Genomic DNA, 24,826 nt, shown 5'->3' with positions numbered 1-24,826 from the left:
GTGTTCACGTCCAAGACAAGCCAGTGAATGGAAGGGAGACAGCCAGGAGAGAGAACAGAAAGAGAAGATAAATGCCTTTGTTACTTATTTTTCTGTGCACCTCCACTGGAACAAGAATAATGGAAATCAGAATAGAAGGGGGGAAAAAATCACCCATGGTCCTGACATCCTTCACAAATCACGCTGTGACATATTTATTTGTGATGAGAGGCTCTGGGCAGAAGCCATGGGCAGTGGGGGCAGGGCCATAGAGCGGGGAACCAGGTTCCAGGGCCGCCCCTAGAATTCCCAGCCTCACTGCCAGTGTGCCAGAGAAGCCGGAGCAGAAGTGGGGGCAGCTTCCACTGAGTTCCCATCTGGAAAATGGAACAGAGGAACAGAGTCGGCAGAACACAGGGGCATCACATTTGGGATGAGAGGGAGGCTGGGGTGGGTGAGAGGGAGCCCAGGCAGGCAGGAGTGGGAGCCCAGGGCTTCAGCACTTGGACCATCAGGAATCGTTCTCAGCTCCAGCCTCCAGGCTCCACGCTCTGAGCTAGGTGATCTGGAACAACTTCACCTCTCCGAGCCTTGGTTTTACCTTCTGCAAAATGGGGTGTATATCTCACAAGGATATTGAGGAGATGAAGTAATACAATACTTACATAGTTAGATATAACAGTAACCATCACATCTATGTACGATCTATACACAATTTAGCACACATGGAAAGCATTTTACAGACGCACTAAATCTTCCTTCTGCGACAGCTACTGTTACTACCACTACCGCTACTGTTCTATTAAAGGGAAGAGCAGAGTAAACAAGAGAAAGAAATCAGAATAGAAATACCCGTCTTCTCACTGCTCACAAGGTTTTGAACCCAGTAGATGGAGGAAGAAACTCCTTTAGAACGTATCATTCAAAACACAAGAAACTGGCTGTTTTCCAGCCAAGGGGAAAAAAAAGAACACCGTCACGTATCACACACGCACACATATCTTCTTTCATCGGAATCAAGCTGAGGCAATTACCAGTCTCAGAGCGCTGCCCCGAGTCACGTCCCCTCAAAAGGAATTTGCGAGCATGACTCCTACTTCAGAGTCTAAAATCCCGACAAGTGGGGGAACTGACAGCTCAAAAAATTGCAAGAACTCTGTGATGTCAGGAAACACACAGCGTGGGCCCTAACCAAGCTCCTGAATTCCATCTGCTTCCTGTTTCCTCAGCAGGTGCCATCCTGGAAGGAGGGGCCTGGCTGGAGGGAGCACAGTCATGTGACGGGAGGCAGGAGGTGTGGAGTGGGCTCCGCAGGCTCCCTGGTCCAAAGCTGGCTCACCTCCTGGGCGTGTGTGAGCCTGAGCCAGTCCTTTGGCATTTCCAAGCCTTGGTTTCTCCATCTGTAGATGGTCTTCTCGAGTCTCTACTTCCTGGGAGATGGCGGGAGCCATCAAACAGCGCAATGCCTTGCCTGAGATGCTCTCACAGTAAAAGCTGGGTGGCCCTCCAGGCCCGCTGACATGCACCCTTCCTGCCAAAGCCAACAGCTTCCTGCAAACAGGCCTCTGTATGTCCTTCCTTAGAGCCTTTACTCGCTGCCTGGACCCTTGCAGGGATGACAGTCTAGAGTTGGCAGAGGGGCGTCTGGGTGGCTCAGTCAGTTAAGCATCTGACTCTTGATTTCAGCTCAGGTCATGATCTCAAGATCGTGCAATCAGAGCCCCATGTTGGACTCTGCACTCAGCATGGAGGCGGCTTGAGGATTCCCTCTCTCTGTCCCTCCCCCTGTTCTCTCTCTCTCTCTTCTCTCAAATAAATAAATAAATAAATAAATCTATCTTTAGGAAAAAAAAGAGTTGGCAGAGAAACCCCCAGCTTCTTTACCCCAGTTACCAGGCAACTGTGCTCTAAGAAGGCTCCCAGAGGTCCCCAGAAGCGAGTCTGTTTGCCCACAGCGGTCACCTGCTCATTAACACCGGTTGCGTTGGCTTCCTTCTCTTCCGTTTTCCAACTTTGCTTCTCCTAATCAGTGATCTCTGGGCCTGCCTCTAGGGAAACTCAGCCTAAGACAGAGCTCAATAAATGTCAGCTATTAAAATAGTAAGGAGGGGGCACCTGGCTGGCTTGGTGGGTGGAGCGTGTGACTCATGACCTTGGAGTTGTAAGGTTGAGCCCTACATCGGGTGTAGAGATTACTTACAAGTAAAGTCGTTTAAAAAATAGTAAGAAGAAGAGGGGCCAATAACATGGCAGCATCTTGAGTCTGAGGTCCCAGCAGACCATCTAGTTAGCATCCCATCTAAGGCTCGGGAAAAATGACTAGAGAAGAACTCTGGAGATCACCCACAGAGAAGAGATGGGGGTGGGGGTTGTTATTGTTTGGTTTTGGTTTTCCAAAGATTCATAGAAACAGAAATAAGTTGGTCAGACCCTGGTTGGGGGTAGAAACAAAACTTGTTTTAGATTGAACCAAAGCACATCCCCGAAAATATTGTATTGCAGGAGATCTTTAAAACGAGATCTGTAGTGAACTTTTCCTCCTCTTCTGCAGAATGTGGTTCCTAAGAACTACCACCTAGTTCTGTTCCAAATCTGTCTTGTGCTCCCGGGAAGTTGCTAGAAGTTACTTGAAAGCTGATTCTTTAAAATACGGCTTTCGATTTTGTTCTTACTGTTATAATCTTGACTGTACTGAGCATGAACAATTTCGCCTTGAGGTCACTGGGATTTCAACAAGTCCCAGGAATGGCCCCTCCACTTTCGGTTGCAAGTTCTCTCTTCAAGGGTTCTTTCTCATGCACTCATTCATCACACGTTTATTTGTCGACATAGATGGGATAGACACGGTGCTGGTGGTTTTTGGGGTGCGTGTCAGCCAGAGAAAGTTTGCAGAGGTTGGTTTTGCTCAAATTTACAAGGGAATGTGAAGGAAGAAAAGAAAGTGGTTAGACAAAGAGCTGGAGGGCAGACATTTGTAGGACAAGAGGGGAAATGGGAGGGATGCAGACAGGACCACCGGTAAAGCCAGAGGAAGAAGTGGGGCAGGGTGGGGAGATTTTTCACTATCAGATTAGAAAAAATATTAATGATAATATACAGTGTTGTTGAAGACATAGAGAAACAAGCACTCTCCAACGTGATCTGTGATTATAACTTGATATAATTTTTCTAGAGGACAATGTAGTAATGTGTACCCAAGAGCCATTTTTCTCTCATTCATTTATCATTAGATTTTGCTTCTGAAATGTTCTTCCTAATTTTGTTTTAATAGGGGGAAATCGGGATCCCTCTGCATTTACTCTAAAAAGTCCAGAACAGTAGGCATTTGGTTCAATAAATTGTGGTTTTACCCAGACTGAAATATCGGGAGCTGTTTAAACAGGTGGTGTGAATGTTTACTGGCATGAGAGATTTGACAATATGGCAAATGGGAAAACAATTCATGCCAAGAATGATCTCAATATTTTCTTCTGGTTGTTAATAGCTATTGATTAAAATATACAAGAATCAGGGCTCCTGACCAGCTCTGTGGGTATAGCATGCAACTCTTGATCTCGGGGTTGTGAGTTCAAGTTGGGTGCAGAGATTACTTAAAGACAAAAATCTTTAAAAAAATAAAGAGGGGCACCTTGGTGGCTCAGTGGGTTAAGCATCCAGCTCTTGATTTCAATTTAGGTCATGATCTCAGGGTCGTGATATTGAACCCTTCGTCGGGCTCCACACTCAGTGTGGAGCCTGCTTGGGATTCTCTCCACCCTCCTTCCCTCTGGCCCCTCCCCAAAAGTGCCATAAATAAATAAATAAATAAATAAAAGAGAACTGTAACACGGTGTCAATAGGGGTTCTTCTTGGTGATGGATAGTGAGGGTGTCTGTGGTGGGACATCAGCTCCTTGTGGTCCACTAGGACCTTCAGGTAGTGTCTGTTTTGATGACGCCAGAACCACTCAACCCCCTTCTAACGTGCCTTCCCTTCTGCCAATGTCGGAATTGCCCCCTCCTCAAAACCCCACTGTATTCCAAAGGCTCCCTTGCAGCTCAGTCACCTCAGGGAGCTTACAGCTTTTAAATACTCCCACGGAATAAATTGCATCCTTCCGAAATTCATACGTAGAAGCCCCCACCCTCAGTGTGATGGGATTTGAAGGTGGCCCCTTTGGGAGGTGATTAGCCAAGGTCGTGAGGGCAGGGCCCCTTAGAAGATGAGACATCACAGCGCGGCCTCAGGTCCCGCAGGGTCGCAGAAGGATCGGGGGTGTCTGAGTGTCGCAGAGCTTACCGGTATTAGAACGGGGAAGCCGGCTACAGAGACAGCCGAGGAGTGACTCTCAGCTCGGGGTTGCCTTGAACCGGTCGCAGGCTCGGTCAGCTCAGAGCGCGGCCGGAGGCCAGGGTGACGGGAGTCATTGGGCGCTGTTCTCTGAGGGCGCACTGAGGAGTGGGGCCCCGGGCTCTTGGCTCCTCCGGGCCGGACACCGGAGGCCGCCATCTTCATTCCCGTCCTCCGGACTCTACGGAAAGCGCTCAGGGAACAAAAGCTCCCGAAAGCGAACCCGAGCGGATGACTCAGCGCGGCCCCGGGTAAGGGCGGTGCAACTCCGCCTGGGGCAAAGACGCTTGAGAATCACTACAACAGGCCCCTCCCCCAGAAGATCAACGGGAAACCCAGCCAGGACCAAGTTCACCTACCAAGGAGAGTGGCGGAATTCCAGAGGAGAAGAAAGCAAAGCACGGAACTCATGGCTTTCTCCCCATGATTTTTTAGCCTTGCAGTTAATTTAATTTTTTTTCTTTTTCAATTCTTTTTTTTTCTTTTTCTCTTCTTCTGCTAAATTTTTTTAACTTTTACCGTTTTCTTTTTTAACGTTTTTTAAATAGTTTATCAAATATATATATATTTTTTCATCTTTTTATATTTTTTCTTTATCGGCTTTCTTTTTTTGAATAGTTTCTTTTTTTTTTTTCTTTCTTTTTGAACCCCTTTTTATCCCCTTTCTCCCCCCTCACAATTTGGGATCTCTTCTGATTTGGCTAAAGCATATTTTCCTGGGGTTGTTGCCACCCTTTTAGTATTTTACTTGCTCCTTCATAAACTCTTATCTGGACAAAATGACAAGGCGGAAAAATCCACAACAAAAAAAAGAACAAGAGGCAGTACCAAAGTCTAGGGACCTAATCAATACAGACATTGGTAATATGTCAGATATAGAGTTCAGAATGACGATTCTCAAGGTTCTAGCCGGGCTTGAAAAAGGCATGGAAGATATTAAAGCAACCCTCTCCGGAGATATAAAAGCCCTTTCTGGAGAAATAAAAGAACTAAAATCTAACCAAGTTGAAATCAAAAAAGCTATTAATGAGGTGCAATCAAAAATGGAGGCTCTGACTGCTAGGATAAATGAGGCAGAAGAAAGAATTAGCAATATAGAAGACCAAATGACAGAGAATAAAGAAGCTGAGCAAAAGAGGGACAAACAGCTACTGGACCACGAGGGGAGAATTCGAGAGATAAGTGACACCATAAGACGAAACAACATTAGAATAATTGGGATTCCAGAAGAAGAGGAAACAGAGAGGGGAGCAGAAGGTATATTGGAGAGAATTATTGGAGAGAATTTCCCCAATATGGCAAAGGGAACAAGCATCAAAATTCAGGAAGTTCAGAGAACCCCCCTCAAAATCAATAAGAATAGGTCCATACCCCGTCACCTAATAGTAAAATTGACAAGTCTTAGTGACAAAGAAAAGATCCTGAAAGCAGCCCGGGAAAAGAAGTCTGTAACGTACAATGGTAAAAATATTAGATTGGCAGCAGACTTATCCACAGAGACCTGGCAGGCCAGAAAGAGCTGGCATGATATATTCAGAGTACTAAATGAGAAAAACATGCAGCCAAGAATACTATATCCAGCTAGGCTATCATTGAAAATAGAAGGAGAGATTAAAAGCTTCCAGGACAAACAAAAACTGAAAGAATTTGCAAATACCAAACCAGCTCTACAGGAAATATTGAAAGGGGTCCTCTAAGCAAAGAGAGACCCTAAAAGTAGTAGATCAGAAAGAAACAGAGACAATATACAATAACAGTCACCTTACAGGTAATACAATGGCACTAAATTCATATCTCTCAATACTTACCCTGAATGTTAATGGGCTAAATGCCCCAATCAAAAGACACAGGGTATCAGAATGGATAAAAAAACAAAACCCATCTATATGTTGCCTACAAGAAGCTCATCTTAAACCCGAAGACACCTCCAGGTTTAAAGTGAGGGGGTGGAAAAGAATTTACCATGCTAATGGACATCAGAAGAAAGCAGGAGTGGCAATCCTTATATCAGATCAATTAGATTTTAAGCCAAAGACTATAATAAGAGATGAGGAAGGACACTATATCATACTCAAAGGAACTGTCCAACAAGAAGGTCTAACAATTTTAAATATCTATGCCCCTAACGTGGGAGCAGCCAACTATATAAACCAATTAATAACAAAATCAAAGAAACACATCGACAAGAATACAATAATAGTAGGGGATTTTAACACTCCCCTCACTGAAATGGACAGATCATCCAAGCAAAAGATCAACAAGGAAATCAAGGCCTTAAATGACACACTGGACCAGATGGACATCACAGATATATTCAGAACATTTCATCCAAAGCAACAGAATACACATTCTTCTCTAGTGCACATGGAACATTCTCCAGAATAGATCACATTCTTGGTCCTAAATCAAGTCTCAACCGGTATCAAAAGATTGGGATCATTCCCTGCATATTTTCAGACCACAATGCTCTAAAGCTAGAACTCAATCACAAGAGGAAATTTGGAAAGAACCCAAATACATGGAGACTAAACAGCATCCTTCTAAAGAATGAATGGGTCAACCAGGAAATTAAAGAAGAATTGAAAAATTCATGGAAACAAATGATAATGAAAACACAACGGTTCAAAATCTGTGGGACACAACAAAGGCAGTCCTGAGAGGAAAATATATAGCGGTACAAGCCTTTCTCAAGAAACAAGAAAGGTCTCAGGTACACAACCTAACCCTACACCTAAAGGAGCTGGAGAAAGAACAAGAAAGAAACCCTAAACCCAGCAGGAGAAGAGAAATCATAAAGATTAGAGCAGAAATCAATGAAATAGAAACCAAAAAAACAATAGAACAAATCAACGAAACTAGGAGCTGGTTCTTTGAAAGAATTAATAAGATTGATAAACCCCTGGCCAGACTTATCAAAAAGAAAAGAGAAAGGACCCAAATAAATAAAATCATGAATGAAAGAGGAGAGATCACAACGAACACCAAAGAAATACAGACAATTATAAGAACATACTATGAGCAACTCTACGCCAACAAATTTGACAATCTGGAAGAAATGGATGCATTCCTAGAGACATATAAACTACCACAACTGAACCAGAAAGAAATAGAAAGCCTGAACAGACCCATAACCAGTAAGGAGATTGAAACAGTCATCAAAAATCTCCAAACAAACAAAAGCCCAGGGCCAGACGGCTTCCCGGGGGAATTCTACCAAACATTTAAAGAAGAACTAATTCCTATTCTCCTGAAACTGTTCCAAAAAATAGAAATAGAAGGAAAACTTCCAAACTCATTTTATGAGGCCAGCATCACCTTGATCCCAAAACCAGACAAGGATCCCAACAAAAAAGAGAACTACAGACCAATATCCTTGATGAACACAGATGCAAAAATTCTCGCCAAAATACTAGCCAATAGGATTCAACAGTACATTAAAAGGATTATTCACCACGACCAAGTGGGATTTATTCCAGGGCTGCAAGGTTGGTTCAACATCCGCAAATCAATCAATGTGATACAGTACATAATAAAAGAAAGAACAAGAACCATATGATACTCTCCATAGATGCTGAAAAAGCATTTGACAAAGTACAGCATCCCTTCCTGATCAAAACTCTTCAAAGTGTAGGGATAGACGGCACATACCTCAATATTATCAAAGCCATCTATGAAAAACCCATCGCAAATATCATTCTCAATGGAGAAAAACTGAAAGCTTTTCCGCTAAGGTCAGGAACACGGCAGGGATGTCCGTTATCACCACTGCTATTCAACATAGTACTAGAAGTCCTAGCCTCAGCAATCAGACAACAAAAGGAAATTAAAGGCATCCAAATCGGCAAAGAAGAAGTCAAACTATCACTCTTCGCAGATGATATGATACTCTATGTGGAAAACCCAAAAGACTCCACTCCAAAACTGCTAGAACTTGTACAGGAATTCAGTAAAGTGTCAGGATATAAAATCAATGCACAGAAATCAGTTGCATTTCTCTACACCAACAACAAGACAGAAGAAAGAGAAATTAAGGAGTCCATCCCATTTACAATTGCACCCAAAACTATAAGATACCTAGGAATAAACCTAACCAAAGAGACTAACAATCTATACTCAGAAAACTATAAAGTACTCATGAAAGAAATTGAGGAAGACACAAAGAAATGGAAAAATGTTCCATGCTCCTGGATTGGAAGAATAAATATTGTGAAAATGTCTATGCTACCTAAAGCAATCTACACATTTAATGCAATTCCTATCAAAGTACCATCCATTTTTTTCAAAGAAATGGAACAAATAATCCTAAAATTTATATGGAACCAGAAAAGACCTCGAATAGCCAAAGGAATATTGAAAAAGAAAGCCAAAGTTGGTGGCATCACAATTCCGGACTTCAAGCTCTATTACAAAGCTGTCATCATCAAGACAGCATGGTACTGGCACAAAAACAGACACATAGATCAATGGAACAGAATAGAGAGCCCAGAAATAGACCCTCAACTCTATGGTCAACTCATCTTCGACAAAGCAGGAAAGAATGTCCAATGGAAAAAAGACAGCCTCTTCAATAAATGGTGTTGGGAAAATTGGACAGCCACATGCAGAAAAATGAAATTGGATCATTTCCTTACACCACACACGAAAATAGACTCAAAATGGATGAAGGATCTCAATGTGAGAAAGGAATCCATCAAAATCCTCAAGGAGAACACAGGCAGCAACCTCTTTGACGTCAGCCGCAGCAACATCTTCCTAGGAACATCACCAAAGGCAAGGGAAGCAAGGGCAAAAATGAACTTCTGGGATTTTATCAAGATCAAAAGCTTTTGCACAGCAAAGGAAACAGTGAACAAAACCAAAAGACAACTGACAGAATGGGAGAAGATATTTGCAAATGACATATCAGATAAAGGGCTAGTGTCCAAAATCTATAAAGAACTTAGCAAACTCAACACCCAAAGAACAAATAATCCAATCAAGAAATGGGCAGAGGACATGAACAGACATTTCTGCAAAGAAGACATCCAGATGGCCAACAGACACATGAAAAAGTGCTCCATATCACTCGGCATCAGGGAAATACAAATCAAAACCACCATGAGATATCACCTCACACCAGTCAGAATGGCTAAAATTAACAAGTCAGGAAATGACAGATGCTGGCGAGGATGAGGAGAAAGGGGAACCCTCCTACACTGTTGGTGGGAATGCAAGCTGGTGCAACCACTCTGGAAAACAGCATGGAGGTTCCTTAAAATGTTGAAAATAGAACTACCCTATGACCCAGCACTCGCATTACTGGGTATTTACCCTAAAGATACAAACGTAGTGAACCGAAGGGGCACGTGCACCCGAATGTTTATAGCAGCAATGTCTACAATAGCCAAACTATGGAAAGAACCTCGATGTCCATCCACAGACGAATGGATAAAGAAGATGTGGTATATATACACAATGGAATACTATGCAGCCATCAAAAGAAATGAAATCTTGCCATTTGCGATGACATGGATGGAACTAGAGGGTATCATGCTTAGCGAAATAAGTCAATCGGAGAAAGACAACTATCATATGATCTCCCTGATATGAGGGAGAGGAGATGCAACATGGGGGGTTGAGGGGGTAGGAGAAGAGTAAATGAAACAAGATGGGATTGGGAGGGAGACAAACCATAAGTGACTCTTAATCTCACAAAACAAACTGAGGGTTGATGTGGGGAGGGGTTTGGGAGAGGGGGGTGGGGTTATGGATATTGGGGAGGGTATGTGCTATGGTGAGTGCTGTGAAGTGTGTAAACCTGGCGATTCGCAGACCTGTACCCCTGGGGATAAAAATATATGTTTATAAAGCTGTAAAAAAAAAAAAAAGAAAAGAAAAGAAAAAAGAAAGGATGAATACCCAAGTTTTGTAGCAACATGGACGGGACTGGAAGAGATTATGCTGAGTGAAATAAGTCAAGCAGAGAGGGTCAATTATCATATGGTTTCACTTATTTGTGGAGCATAACAAATAACATGGAGGACAAGGGGAGATGGAGAGGAGAAGGGAGTTGAGGGAAATTGGAAGGGGAGGTGAACCATGAGAGACTATGGACTCTGAAAAACGATCTGAGAATTTTGAAGGGGTGGGGGGTGGGAGGTTGGGGGCACCAGGTGGTGGGTATTGTAGAGGGCACGGATTGCATGGAGCACTGGGTGTGGTGCAAAAATAATGAATACTGTTATGCTGAAAAAATAAAAAATTAAATAGAAAAAAAAAAAGAGGATGAGACACCAAAAAACTTGCTTTCCCACCCCACCCTCTCCTTCTCCCCCTCCAGCTGTCTCCCTCTCCTCTCCCTCTCCCCACCATATGAGGACACTGGAGGAAGGCAGCCTTCTGCAAGCCAGGAAGAGAGTCTTCGCCAGGAAATGGATCAGCCAGCATCTTGCTCTTAGACTTCTCAGCCTCTAGAACTATGAGGAACATGTGTCCGTTGTTTAAGCCCCCCACAGTGTGGTATTTAGTTAACAGTAGCCTGGACTAGTACAAATACCATTTCCATCTTTTAGGTGGCAAGCCAGGATTCTGAAGTCGGATTCCCTTCCACATCTTTTTTTTAAACTTGTATTTATTTATTTTTGAGAGAGAGAGAGAGAGACCACGAGCAGGGGGAGGGCAGAAGGAGAAGCAGGCTCCCCACTGAGCAGAGAGCCTGATGCAGGACTCAATCCCAAGACCCGGGGATCACGACCTGAGCTGAAGTAAGATGGTTAACTGACTGAGCCACCCAGGCGCCCTTCCTTCCACCTCTTAAATGTAAACCTCTCTTCTTTTCTAAACACTGACCTCCATGGGACTTGACTGCTTTGGCTATTTCTGTCTGGTGACTATAGCTCCACTTCTGGGGAGTTCCAGTGCCCTGAAATCAGTGACCTGACAGAGCTCAGGACCCCAGTGTTGCTGGTGTGCACAGTGGCAGCTGCATCCTGATTCAGCATCTGGGTCAGGGTAGCAGTGGTGTCAATCTGGAACCGGCCCCTGGAAGAGCAGCACTTCCCCCTCTCACCAACTCCACAAGAAGTTTCCTGAATGTGAAAGTGACAACCTCCCCATTGGTGGCCCAGCTCTGCTGTGTGATTATAGAAGTCAATGCTGAAACCTCAAACTGGAGTCCGGGTCTTCAGGCCCTGATGATTCTACAGACCACTGGGGACCCTGAGAAATGTCCCCATTTCGTTCTGCAACTAGCAGAGTGGCCTTGCCTCATTACACCAGGCAGAGGATCTGAGTATGTCCCTTCTCCATCATCCTGCTTATTTTCATAGCACAAACTCCAAACCCAGCTTCCCTTGGGACCTTCCCTTTGATTCTCAACACATCTCAACAGTTACTATTTTTGTGCTCTTACCATAATTAACCCTTAGGGGGTTAGACAAGGTCTTAGACAAGATGATTCCTCTGCCTGACCAGGACAGCTTGTCTCCTAAGACCTGATTTCGAAAATTTAGGGGCACCTGGGTGGCTCAGTCGGTGAAGCATTTGCCTTCAGCTCAGGTCGTGATCCCAGGGTCCTGGGATCGAGGCCCACATTAGGCTACCTGCTCAGCAGAGAGCCTATTTCTCCCTCTCCCCCTGGTTGTGCTCTCTCCCACTATCTCTCTCTGTGTGTCAAATAAATAAATAAAATCTTTAAGAAAAATCTAGATCACCATCTCTGGTTGTTTCTGATATTTACTATCACATGTTACTAACATCATAAAAGAAGTTTCAGAAATAAAGATGTCCACCCAAAACCATAAGATACCTAGGAATAAACCTAACCAAAGAGGCAAAGAATCTGTACCTAGAAAACTAAAAAGTACTGATGAAAGAAATTGAGGAAGACACAAAGAAATGGAAAAATGTTCCATTTGGAAGAACAAATACTGTGAAATGTCTATGCTACCTAAAGAAATCTACACATTTAATACAATACCTATCAAAATACCAACAATTTTTCTCAAAGAAATGGAACAAATAATCCTAAAATTTATATGGAACCAGAAAAGACCCCAGTCGCCGGAGGAATGTTGAAAAGAAAGCCAAAGTTGGTGACTTCACAATTCCAGACTTCAAGCTCTATTACAAAGCTGTAATCATCAAGACAGTATGAAAAAAAAAAAGACAGTATGATATTGGCACAAAAATAGACACATAGATCAATAGAACAGAATAGAGAGCCCAGAAACAGACCCTCAACTCTATGGTCAACTAATCTTCAACAAAGCAGGAAAGAATGTCCAATGGAAAAAAGACAGTCTCTTCAACAAATGGTGTTGAGAAAATTGGACAACAACATTTAGAAGAATGGAACTGGACCATTTCCTTACACCACTCACAAAAATGGACTCAAAATGGATGAAGGTCCTCAATGTGAGAAAGGAATCCATCAAAATCCTTGAGGAGAACACAGGCAGCAACCTCTTTGACCTCAGCCACAGCAACTTCTTCCTAGAAACATTGCCAAAGGCAAGGGAAGCAAGGGCGAAAATGAACTATTGGGACTTTATCAAGATCAAAAGCTTTTGCACAGCAAAGGAAATAGTCAACAAAACCAAAAGACAACTGACAGAATGGGAGAAGATATTTGCAAATGACATATCAGGTAAAGGACTAGTATCCAAAATCTATAAAGAGCTTAGCAAACTCAACACCCAAAGAACAAATAATCTAATCAAGAAATGGGCAGAAGACATGAACAGACATTTCTGCAAAGAAGACATCCAGATGGCCAACACGTGAAAAAGTGCTCCACATCACTCGACATCAGGGAAATACAAATCAAAACCACAATGAGATACCACCTCACACCAGTCAGAATGGCTAAAATTAATAAGTCAGGAAACGACAGATGTTGGCGAGGATGCGGAGAAAGGGGAACCCTCCTACACTGTTGGTGGGAATGCAAGCTAGTGCAGCTACTCTAGAAAACAGCATGGAGGTTCCTCAAAAAGTTGAAAATAGAGCTACCCTCTGACCCAGCACTCGCACTACTGGGTATTTACCCTAAAGATACAAACGTAGTGATCCGAAGGGGCACGTGCACCCGAATGTTTATAGCAGCAATGTCCACAATAGTCAAACCATGTTAAGAACCTAGATGTCCATCAACAGATGAATGGATAAAGAAGCTGTGGTGTGTACATGTACAATGGAATACTATGCAACCATCAAAAAAATGAAATCTTGCCATTTACAACGACGAGGATGGAACTAAAGGGTATTGTGCTGAGCAAAATAAGTCAATCAGAGAAAGACAATTATCATATGATCTCTCTGATATGAGGAATTTGAGAGACAGGGTGGGGGATTGTGGGGGGCAGGGAAGGAAAAAATGAAACAAGATGGGATTGGGAGGGAGACAAACCATAGGAGACTCTTAATCTCACGAAACAAGCTGAGGGTTGCTTGAGGGAGGGGGGATAGGGTGGCTGGGTTATGGACATTGGGGAGGGTATGTGCTATGGTGAGTGCTGTGAAATGTGTAAGCTGATGATTCACAGACCTGTATCCCTGGGGCAAATAATACATTATATGTAAATAAAAATATTAAAAAAAAAAGAAATCAAGATGTCATATGGGAAGATGAAAGAAAGGGCAACATAGGAGCTGTGTTAGACACAGGAACACAATGTAGGAATTGGTTCCCTGAAAGGAGATGAGTAGATTTTACCATCGGGTTCTTGGTGAGTCCCCTGGGCACATGTCATCCAATACCATAGTCACTGGCTACACCTGGCTACTGCACACTTGAAATATGGTTATGGAGATGGGCTAGAGGTGCAAAATACACATCAGATCTCAAAGAGCTAGTACAAAAAAAAAGAATAAGAAATACTCTACTAATAATTTTTTTAAAGATTTTATTTATTTGACAGAGAGAGACACAGCGAGAGAGGGAACACAAGCTGGGGGAGTGGGAGAGAGTGAAGCAGGCTTCCCAGAGAGCAGGGAGCCCAAGGCGGGGCTGGATCCCAGGACCCCGGGATCATGACCCGAGCCAAAGGCAGACGCTTAAGGACTAAGCCACCCAGGTGCCCGTCCACTAATAATTTTTTTTATTGATTACATGTTACAGGTTGAAATGATACCAGTTTGGATATACTGAGTTAAATGAAATATATTATTAAAATTAATTTTACTTGTCTCTTTTTACTTTTTGAAGGTGGTTAGGACATGTTCAAGTCCACGTGTAGCTGTCATTCTAGTTCTTTCCCAGAGACGGTCCTGCCCTGGTGCCTCTCGGGGGTGGGGAGAGTCAAGAGCCTCAGTTTTGGGGTCAGGAAGTGAGTACGCTAAGGGGAGACCGCGGCAGAGGGTGGGGAGGGAAGTTCACTGTTTCAGAAAACGCAGTGAAGAGAGAACGAGGACTATGGCTTGGGGAGAGGAAGGGAGAAGAGGAGTTGTATCTGAGGATGGGGAACCCGAGGACGCTGGCTGAAGATTAGGATACAGGAGGGAGAAGGCAAATCTGCCAGAGAGAGGAAGAAATAATGAGCCAGTCCCAGAGTGGGGATGGAAGACAGGAGCAGACACTGGGGAGGAACATTTATGGGCATTGTTCCCTTAACTGGAGAGACAGGCTGAAACAGTACAGCACACATTGGAGACGACGTATTACGTGTAATATGCACATAGACAAAAGACTGGGAGTGATCACAGGGAACGTTTGCACTCCCTGGGAGTAAGATTGCCATTTTCCCTCACGTGGGTTTTTCTGTGCTTTCCCCAGTCTCCTCTGACATACAGGTATTGATCTTGTAATTAGAAAAGCAAATAAAAAAAATTTTTTTTCAAGACTCCAAGAGGCCAGGGAAGCTTCTGGGCTAGAGAAGGACACACACAAAGCAGTTGTTCTGAGTCCCCTGAGATTCACCCCAGACCTGACCCCAGGCTTAAGAATCGGAATCTTGACGAGGGGGGTCCCCCCAGTGATTTTGAAGGGAGTCCAACTGATTTTCTGGCTCTGCTGCACAGCCCATAAAGGGGACTGGAGGCATGGGAGGCTTTGCAATGAAGAGGTGCATGCTGGGTGCAGGCTGAGAGGCTATTGGTGACTTAGGCTGAGGGTCTTCCGGGGGTGGGGTTGGGGGTGGGGGCTGGCTCAGCACCCATTCTTAGGCAGCAGCGAAGAAGCCTGAGAGGGCTGTAGGGACACATCGGCAACTGGGAGCCTGCCGGTCAGACTTGAGGCTGAGGGATGGGGTCAGCACCAGCCTGGTGGGTTCCTGGTACTGCCTGTTGCATTAATTTTCTCAAGTCCTCAGACTTTAATCCCCTCACCTGGCAAGGGCTGATTTGGGTCATCCTAGTTTACTTTGAGGTTAAGAGAAAATGAGCTCATGCCTCCCTCAGGGAGCGCTACCTATGTGCCCAGCAGTGGGGGAGCACTGGACATGCCTCATCCCACTGAACCTTCCCAACCACCCTGCAGAAGCCAAAATCTGCAACCCTCCCATTTTACAGACAACTAAATGGGCTCAGAGAAGTTAAGCCATCTGCCCAAGGGAATGAAGGTCCAAGGATGATAACCAAGCGGCAAAGGCGGAACTCTAACCAAAGTCTGTTCATTGCATGGCCCATCCCGAGCTTTCTTCCTTTATTTTTTTTTTAAACTCCTCCAATGTTTATTGAATAGTGAGTTGTTGCCAGCACTGTTGAAATCTGCAACTCACTCACCCAGATCCTTCTCTTTGCTACCGTCTGAGAAGGAAACCAGGAGAAGGACCACCCCAAATGCCAGAAAGTAGCCAGAGGAGTGGGGATGTGGGAAGAAGAGAAAAAGCAAGGAGAGGAAGGAGCAAGACAGGGTACAGAGTTACCCTCGCAGGGACATACACACACACACACATACACACAGAGACACCTACACACAGAGATACTCAGACAGACAGACAGACACACATGCACATGCAAGGATCAGGGGTGTCAGTTTCTGCCCTCACTCAGTGGCCACAAGGGACATCAAGGAAAGACCAGGCATCCACAAGACCTTCCAATCCTTCCTGTCTTGAAGCATCTGCTGTGAGGGTCTGGGCCAAGGTCACTGGTCCATCCAAAGCAGCTTGGATGGAGGCCACCAGCTTCAGAAACTTGCTCTCCATGTTTATGTAGCCATCACCTCTCTTCTTGGAGTGAACCAACGTTCCTGCTACCATCACTTCAAAGAAGCCGGTGGCCTATGGAATCCCTTCACCATAGACGCCCAGGCATCTGGGGACCTCATCTTCCAACTTCTTGAACTGAAGATACTTGGACTTGTAGCCTCAAGCACCACAATAAATGATTTGGTCGGTGAGGGCCATGGCTAGGGACCACAGCATGGGAATCAGCACAAATGGGCAACCCACCTATGGCATGGACAGTTGAACTCTCTGTCCTGAGCTTCTTGCCTTCCTCAGCCTTTGGCGTGCATATCTGTGCATCATGGATGTGGGGTTTGGACTTGAGAGAAGAGCAGAATGCTGCATCTCTCTCCATTACCCGTCAGGAAGGTGGAGAGTGTCCAGGCTGGCCTCCCGAGGAGGGACACTGGGAGGCAGGGGTGGCTTTCAGGGAAGGGACCCCTGGGACTGGGCCCAGAAGGTACTCTGTTCAATACAGCATCATTTTCAACTTGCCAGGACTTGCCAAATGAATTACAAAATAAAGACCCAAATGACAGAATAATGAGCAATTCATTTGAAATGTAAAATAAATAGGTAAACCTCTGGTGAGAAGGCAGGATAAATGACATTCGTCTGACATTTGGTGATTAAATTAAACAGTAATGAACTTGTGAATAATGTGCCTAGAGATGGCTAGGGAGGGTGATTATTTTTTTCTGAAACCAAGGCCTTAAAGCTCCAGCTGTTCTCAATTCTCATGGCTGGGAGCCTAGCTGGGGGGTCACAGACTCTGGGAGTTGGTGGCAGGTAACTGGTCCACCTACCCCACCAAAGACCCAGCCTGGAGGACAAAGCTGGCCTTGAGCTTCCAGAGACCCAAGCCCAGGTCTGTCGGTACTAGAAGAACCTTCCAGACCATCTAGTCCATTTCTGGACTGGTAGAGCCAGCATCAAGTCTTCTGGCCTGCCTACTTCACCACATTTCCTCTTCTCCCCTGTAGTAGTTGGTCCTCAGAGATGACCCCCTAGCAGCCACATCTCCTGACATTCACACCTTCACATGGTGCCTCCCCTTAAATCCAAGCTGGCTTGTGATTTGCTTTTAGTCATGATGGAAGTGACACTGTGTAGCTTCCCAGGCTGGGTCACAAGAAACTTTGTAACTTCTACCTAAGACTCTTGGAACACTCCAGAGAAAGCCAGCCACCATGTAAGAAGTCCAACTCGTCCTCCATGCTGTGAAGAAGCCCAAGCTAGCCACATCGAGAGGCTGCATAAAGAGGGAGAGATTGGGGTGTCTGGGTGGCTCAGTTGGTTAAGCATCCAGCTCCCGGTTTTGGCTCAGGTCGTGATCACATGGGTCATGAGATCAAGTCCCGTGTCATGCTCTGCACTCAGTGGGGAGTCTTCTTGAAGATTCTCTCCCTCTGCAACACATTTGCTAGCTGCCTTTCTCTTTCTCCCTCTCTCCCTCTCAAATAAATAAATAAATCTTAAAAAAAAAAAAAAAGAGGAGAGATTGCTGAACAGCCGCTGGGTATTCTGGGGCATCTCAAATGAGGCACCAGACATGTGCATGAAGAAGCCATCTTGGAATCAGCCCTGCCAAGTTTTTGGATTATTCCAACGCCAGCCACCATCTGGCTAGAACCACATGAGAGACCCCAAGTGAACTGAGTCTAGTCAACCTACAAAAATGTGAGAGTTAATAATAAATTGTTGTTTTCAGTTAGTGTGGTGATTGATTTTATGTGTCAACTTGAGTGGGCTAAGGGTTGCCCAGATAGCTGGTAAAACATTATTTCTGGGTGTCAGGTGACCCACCAAGCCATAAAGTTGGGTGTGCACACCACACTCTCCCATCATATGAAAATGGTATAAATGAGATCAGACAAAATCAGGCCCTGAAGGCACAAGTAAGTTATAGGAAGGAATGTCCCAAATGCCCATGGTCCCTATTCTTGCTATACTGCTTTCTCTCCAAGCCTATATACCACATGGGGAGTTCCCTACCCTTGGCTGAGAGAGGAAGGGAAGAACTCAGACCTGGTTTGTGGGCGGCTCTGCACAATGTGCACGTTAACTCCCAGATGTTCCCTGGGACATCCCTGAAGACACAGTCCCAAAGACAAACTCCCAAAGAGGGCAGACAAAGTGGGCAAAACTTTGGACCGTGCACCTTGTTGTCCACTTTTGTTGGCAGGAAAAACGACCAGATGTATGGCTATATACTGATTCATGAGCTGTGGCCAATGGTTTAGCTGGATGGTTGGAAGGAATGTGATTTAAAAATTGGTGACAACAGAATTTGAGGAAGAGGTATGTGGATAGTCTACTCTCAATGGGCAAAAAAAAGTGAAGATATTTCTGTTTCACATGAATGCTCACCAAAAGGTAATCTCAGCAGAGGAAGACTTTCATAACCAAGTGGATAGGATGACCCCTTCCATGATACCAGTCAACCTCTCTCCTCAGCCACCCTGTCATTGCCCAATGTGTTCATGAATAAAATGGCTGTTGTGGCAGGGATGAAATTTCTTTATGGGCTCAGCAACATGACTTCCACTTACCAAGACCAACTTGGCTATGGCCATTGCTGAGTGCCCAATTTACCAGCAGCAGAGACTGACACAGAGCCCCTAGTATGCACCATTCCCCAAGAGGATCAGCCAGCTACTGCTAGTAAGTTGGTTACACTGGATCACTTCTGTCATGAAGGGGCAGATTTTTGCCCTTACTGAAATAGATGCTTATTCTGGATATAGACTTACCTCCCCTGCATGTAATACTTCTACCAAAACTATCAGATGTGGATTTAGAGAAACCCCACTCACTGTCATGGTGTTCCATGCAACAACGTTGTTTCTGACCAAGGAACTAACTTACAGCAAAAGAAATGTGGCAATGAGCCCATGATCATGGAAGTCACTCGTCTTATCATCTTCCCCACCATCCCGAAGCTGCTGGCTTGATAGAACAGTGGAATGGCCCTTCGAAGACTCACTACACTGTCAGCTAGATGGCAAAGCTTTGTAGGGCTGGGGCAAGGTTGTCCAGAAGGCTGTGTATGCTCTGAATCGGCCTCCAATATATGGTGTTGTTTCTCCAGTAGGCAGTTTCTCCTGTCTACTGGAGAAACATAATTACTACCACTCCCCAGGGGCACCTGGGTGGCTCAGTGGGTTAAGCCTCTGCCTTCGGCTCAGGTCATGATCTCAGGGTCCTGGGATCGAGCCCCGCATCCGACTCTCTGCTTAGTAGGGAGCCTGCTTCCCTCCCTCTCTCTGCCTGCCTCTCTGCCTGCTGTGATCTCTCTCTGTGTTAAATAAATAAATAAAATCTTCAAAAAAAAAGAAAAGAAAAGAAAAGAAAAGAACTACCACTCCCCAAATCTTATTCACAGCCCAAAAATGGAGGGGTGGAAATGGGAGTGGCACCACTCACTATAAACCCTAGTGACTCACTAGCAATATTTTTGCTTTCTGTTCTAGAGACTTTATGCTCCACTGGGCTAAAAGTCTTAGTTCCCAAGGGACAAAGACAACCACTAGGAGATGCAACAATGATCACGTTAACTGGAAGCTAAGACTGCCACCCAGAGACTTTGGGATCTTCAAGCCTCTTCAAGCTTCAAGTCAACGGGCAAAAAAGGAAATCATTGCACTGGCTGGGGTAATTGATCCTGACTTCCAAGGAGAAACTGAACTATTACTCCACAATGGAGTGCTGAAGAGTATGCCTAGAATCCAGAAGATCCCTTAGAGAATCTCTTAGTGTTGCCCTTTGATTAAAGTCAATGGAAAACTATAATAGCTGAACTCAGGCAGAACTGTGAATGGCCCAAATCTTCAGGTATGAAGGTTTGGATCATCCTACCAAGTAAAAGACCATCACTAGCTGAGAGGCTTACTGAAGGCAGAGGGAATACAGAATGTGCAGTAGAAGAAGGTAGTTATAAATACCAACTATGACCATGTGACCAGTGACAGAAATGAGGACGGCAATGATCATCAGCATTTCCTCTTTATTTGTTGTGAATGTTTGTGTGTCTATGTACATATATTAAGCAAATATCTTTGTTTTCTTTCCTCTTTATTCCCTTATCGTCTTTATTCACTTATCAAGTAACATAAAATGTTCTGACTTACTGTCAGTATTCATGAATTGTTGATTTTACCCAGTGTTTAAGTTATGGGGCATCAAGGAGAAGAGTAAACAGCACTCAAGGACTTTGCCTCCTCTTCTGGGGAAGGAGTTAGTGTGTTTGGGCTCATATGCAGCATAACTGTATCATATTAGGTGGAATTATGACCTTATGATTGTCTTTATTTGGAGATTAAGTGTGATTTATGGAAATCGGTGTGGGAGTCAAGTTGACAAGAGGTACACTTGTGATGGTCAATCTGTTTGTCAACTTGACTGGGCTAAGAGATGACTAGATAGCTGGTGAAATGTTAATGGGGGGGGTGTTTCCAGAAGAGATTACCATTTGAATCAGCAGACTGAGTAAAAAGATCTCCTTATAGACATGACTGAGCATCATCCAATCCATCTAGGGCAGGAATAGAACAAAAAAGCAGAAGAAGGGCCAATCTCTCTCTTTGCTTGAGCTAGGACACCCATTGCCTCCTGCCTCAGGCATTGGTTCTCCTGGTTCTTAGGCTTTCAGACTCAGACTGGGACTTACACCATCGGCCCCCCAAATGTTGGGCCTTTGGACTCAGACTTACACCATCGGCTTTCCTAGTTTTCAGGCCTTTGGACTTGATGCAACAACACCACCAGCTTCCTGTTTCTCCAGCTTGCAGACAGCAGATGGTGGAACTTCTCAGTCTCCATAATCACATGAGCCAAGTACTAAAAAAAAAAATCATATCTATGAGTGTGTGTGTGTTCATATATATATATATATATATATATATATATATATATATATCCTTTTGGTTCTGTTTTCCTAGAGAACACTGACTAAAACAGCTACTAAGTTTGGGGGAAGTTTGTTACACAGCAGTTTGTAATCAGTATAGAACTGACTTTCAAAAGAAGAAGGAGTCATCAGAAAGATATAGCAGTGGGAGACCAGGGTCCTTGGGTCCCTCCCTCTGTGTCTAATGTGGGTCAACTTTAATTTAGATGTCCCATGAGAACCACCACTCCCCGGTCTGCAGGAAGCCTGTCAGAGGTCCTAGAGAAACTAGGTTTCTAGGTTTGGAAACTAGGTTTGGTTTCTTGACTTATTTATTCAGCAAACATGAATAAAGTTCTACCATGTGAGCAGTAAAAATATGACTGCAAGAAAAGCAGGTTTTGTCCTGGGGCTCACCGCTCACCAAGAAAAACAGACGTTGGCCAAGTAACCCTGACAGGAAAAACCAGGCTCAGGAGTGGTAGAAGCAGACCCCCAGCTGGGTGTGGAGCCTGACTCGAGGCACAATCTCACTACCCTGAGATCAGGACCTGAGCCAAAATCAAGAGTCAGATGACTTAAGGAGCACCTGGGTGGCTCAGTGGGTTGAGCCGCTGCCTTCGGCTCAGGTCATGATCTCAGGGTCCTGGGATCGAGCCCCGCATCGGGCTCTCTGCTCTGCGGGGAGCCTGCTTCCTCCTCTCTCTCTGCCTGCCTCTCTGCCTACTTGTGATCTCTCTGTCAAATGAATAAATAAAATCTTAAAAAAAAAAAAAGAGTCAGATGACTTAATCGACTGAGCCACCAGGAGTCCCTTTTTTCATTATTACCATTATCACTAATAAAAGTGGAGATGCTTTACAAAATTCTTCCATTTTTCCCCAAATTAATGGAGAATCTATTGAACATCTTCTCAATGCTTACTTTGTAACCTGTCTGCAACTGGATACTTTCCAAGTCCCTGAAACTTAAGGTCCCCAGAGGTTTTCCCCCAACACTGCTCAACCTGGCTACCTCGCTCTGTCAGGGACTTCAGCATCCATGGCTTGGGGACACTAAAACCTGGCAAAAGGTACAGGGTGGGGAAAGTTGGGAGAATAGGCTTCCAACCCTAGGACTAGGAGACACCACAGATCTACAGCCCTTCAGGGTCACTGACTGCACCCACATCTCCCAGACGGTAGAATCAGCTTCCTGACCCAGGAAACCAATCTCTCACTTGGAACCAAGCAAAGCTTCATTTCCCATTTTGCTCCAAGTGGCAGCTAGATGCATGCACTAAACCTTGGTCACTCTTTACTATAAAAGTTGGGGGCAGGGACAGATGGGTATTCATACTCAGTTCTAACCATGATCCTTCCCATTTGGAGGATAACTCTTACCTTTCTGAAACTTCTGCACCCCAGAAACCCTCTTGATTCTCCCCCTACTCTTTGGGACTACTCCCGCATGATGACTGCTGGGGAATCCCACCCAGGCCCCTTGGCACTCCCCTCCGCACACAGAAGACACTTACTGCAAACACCTGCAGCTCATTCTTCAAGTCCCTGCAAGCATGGGTGACCTCTGACACGGCAGCCACTCCAGCTGCCCCCTGGGGTGTTTGATGAGTCAATGAAGGTGGGGTTAAATTTGAACTCTAGAGCCAACCATGAGAACTACCACTCCCTAAATCTTATCAAGAGTAAGATTCATTCAGCTTCATGCACCTGACACTAAAGCTCAGAAACCAGGGCCAAAATGGAAGCCGTCTCCCTGTTTGTGCATTCATTTCACACACATTTACTGAGCACCTACTGAGTGCCAGGCAATGTGATAGCTACTGGGAATACAGCAATGAACAACTTGACCTCAATCTCAGTGCTCTGTAGGTGAGGTCTTAGAAGGCAGTGCAGCTGAAACCAGCAAGGTGCTTAGCAATCCCCTTTCCATTTCCTTAGCACACAGGAAAACTACATTTCCCAGCTCCCCTTGCAGTCTCTCAACCTCTCCAAGCCTCAATTTTTACCTCTGTGAGATGGGATTAATGACAATCAACTGTGAGACTGTGGGTGAAAAGTATTTAGTGTATGATGGCTGCTTTATAATGTCTCCTGCTCCTGCCGCTGTTGGCTAAATGAGTTTCAAGAAGAGGTCGGATCTGTCCCTGGTTGTGAATTTCATCAGGAACAACTGTCTCTCCCAAACCAGGGAACCCAGGGTCTTGTGTCCAGACTTCCCAGATTTCAGACCCAGAGACAGGAAGACCAACAGCCAAGAGCAGAGGACACATGAGTTTGGAGAACATTTGCAAAGAGTCACAGTTACCAAGAGACAAAATAATGTTTTCTTCTGAGAAGTCGGGAGGCCCTTGTCCCCCCACCCTCCTTCCCCAGATGCTACATGAGTACAAACTGAGGACAGCAACCTCATTTTCCCCAAAATACCCAGAGGTGGTTGGGGAAGAAGGAAAATCAGATCCAGAGTGGGGAGTTAGGAACCTCTGCCCATAAGTCTGTCTCCATCCCCCACTAAAGTCGATATTGTTAAACTGAGGGTGCCGTTCTGCCCCCCACCTCTAACTGGGAATGTTGTAAGGCTAAAATAACATAATTGGGGTGAAAGCTTTCTGGAGCAATGGAGTTCCAGCACTCCTGGGCAGTGCAGCCCTGAGGCAACTTCCATGGTCACAGGTAATAGCCCTGTGAAGCCATTAGGTTATTACCAGCATTACCATTAAGGCACTTGGTGTCACTGAGCTTAACTCACACCCCACCCCCAGTGATAGGAACATATTCCAGAGCAAACACATGGGGCCTGAGAGTCCTGCCCTGGGGATGGTGGGACTCTCCTATTTTTCTTTTCCCAAAGAGCCTTTAATCTTCTACACAGTGGCTCTTTCTTAAACCTAGACATTATGGAAAAGGGAAAAAAAATGTTCCTGATAGTGAATTTTCATGAGGTTAGAAGCAGGAAGATGCTTTCCTACTCTCATTAGCCCTGGAGTGTGTCTATCCTGAAGCCATTAGCCTCCAGCACAAGGACATCTGTGTTGCGGCCTCGGGGCCTCTGCACACACCGGTCCTCCTGCCTGGGTGCTCCTCCAACAGGATATCCACACAGCCTCCCTCTCACTCACTCAGGTCTCCATTCAAAGCTTGTCTCTTCAGAGACGTCTCCCCAACTACCCTTCTAAAGAACATCCCCAGTCCTCTTTCTCTTCCTATCTTGCTTCATTTTTTCCTAGCTCTTGTCCCTGTTCATCATGGCATTATATATTCACTGGTTATGGCTTGTCTCAGACACTGAAGTCTACATTCCCAGAGAGCACGAACGCTGTCTCCCTCACGATGGCATTTCCAGCACCTCGGACAGAGACTCCAGCACCTTGGACAGAGCCAGGCACACAGTAAGCGCTCAGCAAAATTTATTTCTTAACCAATACCTGAAATGGATATTTACGCTTTATAGTCATTCCTCCACAATGTACTGAGGGGAAGCAGAG

General features: G+C 44.9%; 1 pseudogene; it reads right to left on the bottom strand.

Moving 5' to 3' along the window:
- Window positions 1–16,274: 16,274 nt before the first annotated feature.
- Window positions 16,275–16,652, bottom strand: LOC125097423 (selenoprotein W-like; annotated as a pseudogene).
- Window positions 16,653–24,826: the final 8,174 nt, after the last annotated feature.

Source organism: Lutra lutra, chromosome 4 (assembly GCF_902655055.1).
Source record: "Lutra lutra chromosome 4, mLutLut1.2, whole genome shotgun sequence".
NCBI lineage: Eukaryota > Metazoa > Chordata > Mammalia > Carnivora > Mustelidae > Lutra > Lutra lutra.
This window is presented reverse-complemented; position numbering and strand designations above follow the sequence as displayed.